This window comes from Notamacropus eugenii, chromosome X (genome assembly GCF_028372415.1).
Source record: "Notamacropus eugenii isolate mMacEug1 chromosome X, mMacEug1.pri_v2, whole genome shotgun sequence".
Lineage (NCBI taxonomy): Eukaryota > Metazoa > Chordata > Mammalia > Diprotodontia > Macropodidae > Notamacropus > Notamacropus eugenii.
In genome coordinates this window covers 72,329,352-72,339,504 of record NC_092879.1, presented here as the reverse complement: position 1 = coordinate 72,339,504, position 10,153 = coordinate 72,329,352, and positions in this window count along the sequence as shown.

The window sequence follows — 10,153 nt, the reverse complement described above, 5'->3', positions numbered from 1 at the left end:
CAAGGTGATGAGGGCCTACACCAGAATGGGAGCACTGTCAGAGGAGAGAGGGGGAAACATTTGAGAGATGTCACAAAGGGAAAATCAACAGACCTTGGCAACAGCTTAGATATGGGGGAGGAGGTTAAGAGACAGTGAAGAATCCAGAGGATTCCTAGGTTGTGAGCCTGAGGGACTGGGAGGATGGTGTTGCCTTGACAGAAATAGGGAAGGTAGAAGGTGGGGAGGGTTTTGGGGGAAAGAGAATGAATTCTGTTTTGGATGTGTTGACTTTAAGATATCTACTGGACATCCAGTTTGAGGTATCTTAAAGACAGTTAGAAATGCAAATTTGGAGGTCAGTAGAGAGGCTGAGACAGGATAGGTAGATTTGAGAATTGTCACCACAGAAATAGTAATTAAATCCATGAGAGCTGATGAGATCACCAAGTGAAATAGTATAGATAAAGAAGACAAACCGGCCAGGACAGAAACTTGAGGAACACTTACAATTACAGAACATGATCTGGATTAGGTTCTGGCAAAAGAGATGAAGGAAGTCTCAGAAAGATAGGAGGAGAACCAGGACAGAAGGGTGTCCCAGGAACCTAGAGAGGAGAGTATCCAGGAGAGTATGATCAACTGTGCAAGGCTGCAAGAGAATTCTGAGCATTGTGAACAAGACATTGGATTTGGGAATTAAGAGATCATCACCAGTTTTGGAGAGAACAGCTTTAGTAGCACAATGAAGTAAGAAGTCATATCATAAGGGGTTAAGAAGAGAGAGAGGAGGCACCTATTGTAGAAGGCCTTTTCAAACAGTTTAGCCATAAAGGACAGCAGAGCTAGGGAAATGGAAGGATCAAATGAAGGGTTTTTTTTTTTCAGGATGAGGGAGATATGGGCACATTTGTATGCAATAGGGAAGGAGCCAGTAGGAAGGAAGAGACTGAGTATAAGTGACAAAATGGGAATGACAGAGGGGGCAATCTGTTGGAGGAGATGGGATGGAATGAGATCGATTGGTCAGCTTTGATAAGAAGTAAGGTTTCCTCTTCATGTGAGAAAGGAGTGAAGGAGGAGAGAGTGGCAGAAGAAATCTGAGTGAAATGAGATGAGGAAGAAGAAAGAAGAGAGAGCTCACGGAAATAGCCTTGATTTAGAAGCCAGTGTGGGTTCCCCCCTGCCCCCCCTCCCCCCATTTTATAGAGAAGGAACCTGAGGCACAGAGAGCTGAAATGATTTACCCTGAGCCTCACAGGTAGGAAAGAGTACAGCTAGCATATGAACCTGAGTCCCTTACTCAGTATTAAGAAACCAGAGGTTTCTAAACCCTTCCAGAGCTTGAGGGTATTTGTGTTCCCTATTTCCACATGAAAGGTTGGAAATGGGCAGTTTCCTTATGCTTTCTTTAAATTTGCATCTTCTGAATGCACTTCCACACCCCTGGGGAAAGAGGACCCTTTCCTGCAAATGTTCAGGTGTAGACTATTTGTCTTCCTAATGCAATTAAGGTAAAGGGCTTTGTGACCTGCTGTCTGGTTTGCCATCCTCTATCTTTGGAACATAGTCCTGAATGTCCTTTAGCAGTCCCTCACATCTCCACTTGGTATTTTCTATCATGTCCTCTGGATGTTTTCTTCCTCTCTGCAGACTGTAAAAGCCCAGAACTTAGCCGTCAAGGGTGGCACAAATAACCAAATCTCATCTCCTTTCCATAAATGTGATGCTCAGTTTTTATACCTGAAATGAGCTCCCCCATGGAGTTTGAGATGGTGAATTTAAACAGAATGGAAAAGAGAAGAAAACCCAAAGTCTTGCCCACTTGAGTAACCGATCTACACAGATGGGAGTCTTTGGAAGCAGAAACCTAACTAGTCATTTTGATGAAGGCATCTTTGAAATCTTCCTAGGGATGAAGTCAAAGCTTCCACATGACCTGAGATGATGGTTGCCATAGAAACAGACAAGAAAGATTCTTTCCTTAGACAAGAGTGTTTATTTGTTGTAAAGACCTTTCCAGTCGCCTTTCAGAATCCTCAACTACCCATCCTTCCAAAAGGTTCTGTTCCCATGGTTCTCTCTTCTTGACTCCACATCCTCTGTTATGTTAGCTCTACCCCATCACTTTTTTCTCATTTGATTTCTTTATAGTTGTTGCAATAATAATATTTCTATTCCAGTCAACAGATACAAAGGACTTTGCATACTCTCATTTGATCTTCACAACTACATATGGTAGTTAGGGTAAATTGTTTTTAAAAATTTGTATCTCATTTTTGTTGATGCCTTTTTTGTGTGTTATTAACATAACATGCATTTCTGATATATTCTTTCTCTCTTCCCTACCTAGTGAGCTGTAACAAAGATTACAAAAGAAAAAGAAAAAAACACTAGTTCAGCAGAAGTAATCAGCACATTGATCATATATGACAATATATGTGATGTTTCACACCTATAATTCCCCACCTCTGCAATGAGGGGGTGGAGGTACATTTGTTTAACCCTTTTCTGGGGCCAACCTTATAAATTCTAGTTATCTATCCCCCGATGACTTTTCTCTACTTTCCTGGATAAGTTTGCAAGGTGCTTTACAGACATTATCTCACTTGGTCATCACAACAACAACCCTATGAGGTAAATGCTGCTGTTGTCACCCCTTCTACAGATGAAGAAACTGAATGAAGCTCGGAGGGGTTCAGTGACCTGTCCTGATCAGACAGCTGGTCAGGATCTGAGTGGGATTAGAACTCAGGTTGTCCTGACTCTATCATGCACTGTCTTGCTTGTCAGTAGAGATGAATTTATTACACTGTAGTGATATAGTCATTAACAGCAGGGCCTGAGACTATGGGAGACACACAGAACAGTGAAATAACATATAAGCAAACAGAGGGGATAGGAAAGGGATGGGAATAGTATACAGGAGTTTGCCATGGAAGTTATTGAGTCCTCAGTGAAGGAAGCCTTAGAACAAACTGCGAAAAATACATGCATGTATCTGGCACACCTGCTTCCATTCCCCATACATCACTGTTCTAGGTAAATCATACTGTCCCCCTTTACCCTCCTCTCCCATTAAAACTAACTCAGTTCCTGTTTACATGTTTATTAATGGCAATGTCTAAAAGTACTCGCTACGCTTTCAGTCTCTCCAGAAGATGCTGTCAGAATTCTTTGTTAATTCATTCTGATTTACTTTTCCACAAATGACTGACATTTTTATACCCCATTGTTTTTGTTCTGTCCTTTTCACTTTGCATCATTTCATAAATTTTTTCCAGATTTTTTTGTTTTCCTCATGCTTGTTGCTCTTAAATGTATTATACTATTCCCTTATGGATATACTGCAATTTATGTAACCATTTTCCTATCACTGGATGCTTAAGCTGTTCCAGTATAATGCTTCTATGGCAAGCTTTGACTACTTGCTTTCTTTTTTCCTTTCCCCTTTTCTTTTCCCAATGCCTCATTCTCTTTCCTTCAGTTTTTATTATTGTCCTTCCCTGGTCCTCAATCCATTGCTTTGAGGGATGGGGATTGGAAAAGGAGGTCTGGGAAAAGGAAGAGGTAAGAAAAGAAAGGCATTGGTTCTGCTTCACCAACAGATGTCAGAGATATAGGCTATTTCCTTCAAACCAGAGAATTCAGGGGAAATTGAGCCTAGTAAGAAACCCCTATTTTGTGGTCTTGTTTGAGTGTCCCAGAGTTCTTGAAACTCCTGAGACCCTTAGCTTTTACACAGTCTGAGAGACTCTGAATACACAGGTGGAAAAACTTCAGAAAATGAAGGGGCAACATAAAAAAAGCTATCAGGAGAGAGAGTTCAGGTCCATTGAAGATGCTTGAAAGGAAGGTGGCAGATAAAAATCTGAAACAGATATAGCCGGAGGAGGCAAAAAGTAATCATTCAAGCTAATCTGTAGATCAAGGAACAAATCAGTTATTCAGAATGAGGGATTAACGTGGGCTCAAGAGATCTTGGACCTTTTGTTGCTGAAGATTGAATGCCCACATTTCCATTCCTCCCTGACCCTACTTTCTCCTCTACTACCTCTTAGATTTCTTCTCTGCCAACATTCAAAGTACTACGGATACAAGAAGAGAGGGCTTGGGCCTTAATTAGTATTATCCCCAAAAGAATTCAAATCAAATCTACTTCATATTCAAATCAAAGAGATTGTCCAGTGGGGGAAGGATTAGACATTTTCTCTTTGGACCCAGAGGGGAGAGTCCATTGGTGGAAGTTTCAAAGAGGTTATTTTAGACTCAGTCAGGAAAAATTTCCTACCAAAGTTGTCCAAAAAAGGAATGGCCTGCCTCAAAAGTTGGGGGGCGGGGGTGCTCCCCTTCAAGTGTAGACTGGACAGTATGTTTTAGTGGGATTTCTTTTGGTGTGGATTGGCCTAGACTGCTTCCAGCTCGCAATTTCTGAGTTTCTGTGAAATCAGATTTTCCTGGAAGAGGTGGGTAAAGACTACAGTGTTCACCCAAAGGAGAAGGGAATAGAAAAGTAGCTACAACTATGTTCTATAAAGAATGTTTCTCACTTCAGCTACATCCATCTTCTGAGTAGCTGAGGGTTGATCGTAACACCCATGCCATTGCCTGAGATACACTCCTTTCACAAGGCTGACTGTGTAAGAACCACTCTAGGCAGGGTGAAATTGAATGGAAGTGTCCTTACCTCTCCACAGATATCAAGTATCCTCTCATTGGCATAGTATTTTAAATTCTTACCATTAGAGATCTATCTCTAGGTTAAGCCTTTCTGGCATAACCTTTTCAAATACACATTTATTACCTAGGAATAATGAATAACTCGTTCTCCCCCAGAGCTATACTCTAGCCCTACTTAGACTCATAGGATCTTAGAATTGTAAGGCACTTCAGAAGTCATCTAGCCCAAGCTGTACCTGAACTGGAATCTCCTCTATAATATCCCCAATAAATGGGCATCTGGACCCTATTTGAAGACAGTCAGTGATGAGGAAACCCACTACCTCCTGAGGTAGCCTATTTCATTTCTGTTTAGCTCAGTTTCTTAGGAAAATTTTCCTTATATTGATCTGAAATCTTCTTCCCTATAGCTTTTATACACTGCCCTCTGGAGCCAAATAATGTCTAGTTCTTCTTCCACACTTAAATACTTGATAGCTCTCCAAATACTTAAAGACAGCTATCATCCTCTCCCCCTCCCCCCCCCACCCCGACAAATTCTCTCTAATCTAAGTTACATATTCCAATGTCCTTCAACCAGTCCTTATATGGTGTGGTTTTGAGTTTCCTCATCATCCTACTTGCCCTCTTCTTGGAGGTATTGCAGCTTGTCAGTGTTTTGATGGAACTCTGATCTCATCAATGTTTATGCTCCTCCAACAACGCAGATTGTAGCCCATTCATAGATTTTAATCTGGAGCCACTTCAATGTCTTTCCTACGGTGCCCCAAACTGAACATGATGTTCCAGATGTGATATGGTCAGCAGTGTACCATAGACCCACTATCTCCCCTGTTCAGGACACTGTGTTTTTATTCCTATGGGCTAAGACCACATTCCTGGGTCTTTTTTTCATGTGAACTGCTTTCTATTCTTGTAAAATTTCAGACTAGTCACTAAACAAAGAGAACGGCCATAGAGGAGGGGAAGGAAAAGGCATAAGATCATGAGATAGCAGGCTTCAGTGAGAGCATCTTTTGAGGGGTTGTGGTGGGCAGGGAAGTTCCCTGCAACAAGGCATAGAAGGGAAATAATATGAGAGTAACTGACCTTCAACCTCCCTTTATTTCAATCTCTAAGGAGACTCCTCAGAATGGTGATATGAAGGCACATTTCTGCAACCTCAACAGGCTACATAAAATTAGTTCTCCCTTTTATGGTTTCCTTCAGAATTTCCAGAAGTCTCGGCATTACTTGACATGCAAGAAGAACATTATATAATATCTATTCTCTTTCTTCAACCTAGTCTTTTTTTTGCTGTGTATATCCTGTTCTTTTCTCCTATGGGCAAGGGTATGCTGTTAAATGTTTAACAGCTGACTATACAACACACTTTTAATTTTAAGTTTAATCTACACTATTAATATTTTCTCTATTCTGCTTATGGGACATGAAGAAGATGCTCCGTCTCTCCCAATTCTAGATACAGACCTAGGTCTTACTAGCTTAATCCTCTGCCTTCTCCTCTTTGGTTTTGTTTATGCTTTTGATTTATTTTGTATCATCACTGTCACTAACATTTCTACAACTGATAAATAATGGTAGGAAAAGGAATCATCCTTGTTTTACTTCTGTATTTTGGGGAAGAGCTTCTTAGTGTTTTCCCATTATATGATATTAGCTCTTGGTTTTAGATATATATTTTTATCATATTAAAAATAGTCATTTGCTTTAAATAGTCTATGCTTTATAGGTTCTTTAACCATATGCTTTTGGACGTTTCTGGTTTTACTATGATTAATTGTTTTGTTTATTTTCCTAAAGTTGGACTATTCCTAGTATAAACATGAATAATTTTTGATACATTTTATAGTGTTTTGCCAGGATTTTATTTCAAAATTTGATTAAATATTTTTAGTGATCTTATGTATCTTGATGGGTTCCCAAATACTTGATAAATTTTGTTATTACAAATGGTTTTTCAATCGATTTCTCTTAATTTCTTTTGTTGGTTGTATATAGAAATGCCAATGATTTTGTGGGTTTTAATTGTATTCTGCTACTTTTTATTTTTTAGCTCAGTTAATTGGCATTTTAGCTCAGTTCTGAATGGCTTGAGATTTCTAGATATACAGAGGTATTTTTATATCTTTATTGTCAATGCTTATTCCTTGACTTCTTTTTCATGATTTATTGATATTACTAATAGTTTTAGATGGGAATAATGAGACTGGACAGTCTTGTTTTGGTCAGAGTACTTCAAATATTTCTCTAATCTATTGTACATAATATTAACTCATGGTTGAGACTATATAAATTTTTGATGTTAAAGAGAGATGTTTTTAATCTTATAGTTAGAAATAAATGAATTCTGCGTTTTAACTTCACATTTACTGTCAGCCTTGGTTGATGTGTTGATTTGTTTGACTGAATTGCTTTTTTCTCTTATTTGGAAAGGAAAGTGATGTAAGAGCAGAAGGTAGTAATACATTTTTTTCTTTGCTGCTCCAGAAAATGCTGCTATAAATTGTTGGATGTAGATGAGACCTTTCTCTTTATCATAGACCTCACTAGGATATATGCATAGCAGTGGGATCTCTGGGTCAAAGGGTATGGACATTTTAACTACTTGCTTAGCATATTTTCAAATTGCTTTCCAGAATGGTTGGATGAATACATAGCTCCACCAATGGTGCATTAGTGTTCCTGTCTTCCCATACCCACTTTACCATTGGCTACTCTTATCTTTTCTTATTTTTGCCAATTTGTTGAGGTGAAAACTTAGAAATGTTTAAATGTGCATTTCTCTTATATGTCATTGGGAGCATTCTATCATATTCTTTTGAGAACTATTTATTGGAAAATAGTTTTTGGTATAACATATTTCTGTTAATACCTTATTAATTTTGGATATTTGACTCTTATCAGAGATACTGAATGCAAAGTTTCTGGTTTTTTTTTTGTTACTAATTGACAGCTTTCCTTATAGTATTTGTATTGATTTGATTCATGTGTTACCTTTCCAATTTCATAGTATCAAAATTATCTATTCTATCCAAATTTCTCCATTTCAGTCAGTTGCAACAATTTTTTTCAGTCCCTCAGGCTAGAAACTTGTAGCTTTCCCCCCATTTTCATCCTCAGTACAGCAGGGTTAGCACTAACTGGCCAGTGATTTTGGTTAAGTGACACAGGCTTAAAGGTCATGAAAATTTAAGTACTCAAAGCATGATCCAGCAGACTAGATTGATTATTACATATTCCATGTACATTGAACATAAAGGCATATTACTATATCATTTATGAAACTTAATTTGGTGAGGATTATCATTTTTATGGTTGGATCCCACCTATCCACAAATATTGAAAGTCTTTCCATTTCTTTAACTCTTCCTTTAGTTCTGTCAGTACAGATTTATGATTATCTTTATAAAAGTAATGTATATGTCTGGTTAAGTTAATTCTAAACTATATAATGTTTCTTCTTGTGTATGAGATTGTTATTTTAATGATGCTTTTGTAATTTTTTGTAAGCATATAAGAATTTAAATTGAGTTTTATGGGTTTATCTTGTATTTTGCAACCTTGCTGACCTCTTTTGTTGTCTCAATTATTTTATTGAGACATCTAGATTGTCTAGATGAACTGTTGTGTTAAGTCCAATGATGATATTCTGAACTGTGTTTTCAGTGTTAATCTCTCATTTTTCCTCTTTTATTATAACTGTTAGCATTTCTGATACTATGTTAAAACAAAAGTGGTGAAAATAGCCTCCTTGTTTTCTACCTGTTTCTATTTGGAATGCTTCAATGGTTTCAAGCAGATACTTCTTATTGTATTGAGTACAAATATTTCTACTACTGTTTTTAAAACTACTGGTTTTATTGTGAATGAGCATGAATTTTGTCAAAATCCTTTTCTATGTCTATGGATACACCTGCTCTAGATTTTTGAGGTTTTTAAAATATGTGTCTATGTGTGCATGCATAAAGTCTTTAATTATTTTTCTTATATTGAATCAGCTTTGCATGCCTGGTTTAAATCTCTTTTTGGCCAGGATGAATAAGTTTGTTTAAACTATATTATTATATTCTCTTAGCTACAATTCTACTTAGTATTTTTGCATCTGTTTTCAATAAAGAATTTTTTCTTGAATTTTCCTTTTTAGTGCTACATTTTCAAAATCACATTTATAAAAGGTATTGGGTAGCCTTCATTCTATATATCACATGAATAATCTATATAGTAAAAGAATTATTTCCCTCTTGAAAGTATGAAAACATTTCCTTGTAGACTCATATGTTACAGGTATTTATTTTTTGTGGGTTAAATAGGAGCTTTGGATTAGACCTGGAAGGGACCTGAAGATTTGACCGATTCAACAAACATTTCAACTTTCATTTAAAGAACAGGAAACTGACAGCCAGAGAGATGAAGTAACACAGAAGAATGATTTGTCTAATTTTTATCTCTAAGATTTGTCCCTTTCAGTTCTCCTGAACTGAAATTTTTGATTTTTGAACAATTTTTGAACAAATTTCCTGTTGTGACAATTTTAGTAATTTATAGTTTTGCAAAAAAAATTCTTAAATTTCAGTGAAGTTCTTTAATATAGTAATATATCACTATGTATAAACTCTGATCATGATCTTGATTTCTTTTGTTTTTGTTATGATCTAATTGATTTCAAATTTTGATCCCTTGTTTTTTCTCTTTCCTTTTTTGATTGTTCCCTGATAATTTGTGCATTTTATTGACCTTAAAATCAAAAACCTTAAAAAATTGAATTCTGATGCTTTTTTTTAAAATCCATTTGTACTCTTTCTTTTGTGATGGTAAAAACAGAAATTGAACCTATGCTTTCTCAGCTACAAACTCAGCACTCTTTCCATTACATTACTCACTTTTCTGATGTCTTCTTTAATCCAATTATTATTTGCTAGGTTGTTTTTTAAATTTCCAAGCAACCTTGTATTTGTAACTCAGGTTATAGTTTATTTTTAATTGTTTTGTATTCAGGTTTAGAAATCACTATGTGTAAATTTTTTTTTGCTTTAAATAATATTTTATTTTCCCCCAATCACATATCAAGAACATTTTTAGCATTCATTTTTACAAGATTTTGAGTTCCAAATTTTTCTGCCTCCCTCCCCTCTTCTGAAGATGGTAGGCAGTTTGAAACAGTTTATATGCTAGCATGTAAAACATATTTCCATATTCATCACAGTTGTGGAAGAAGAAACAGATCAAAAGGGAAAAAAACATGAGAAAGAATAAAGTAAGTGAAAAAAAATATGCTTCGATCTGCATTCTGAGTCCATCAGTTCTTTATCTCAATGTGGATAGCATTTTCCTTCATAAGCCCTTTCTATTTATCTTGGATCATTGTGTTGCTGAGAAAAGTTGTGTCATTCTTAGTTGATCATCACGTGATGTTACTGATGCTTTTCCTGGTTCTGCACATTTTACTTTGCATCAGTTTGTACATGTTTTTCCAGATTTTTATGAAATCTGC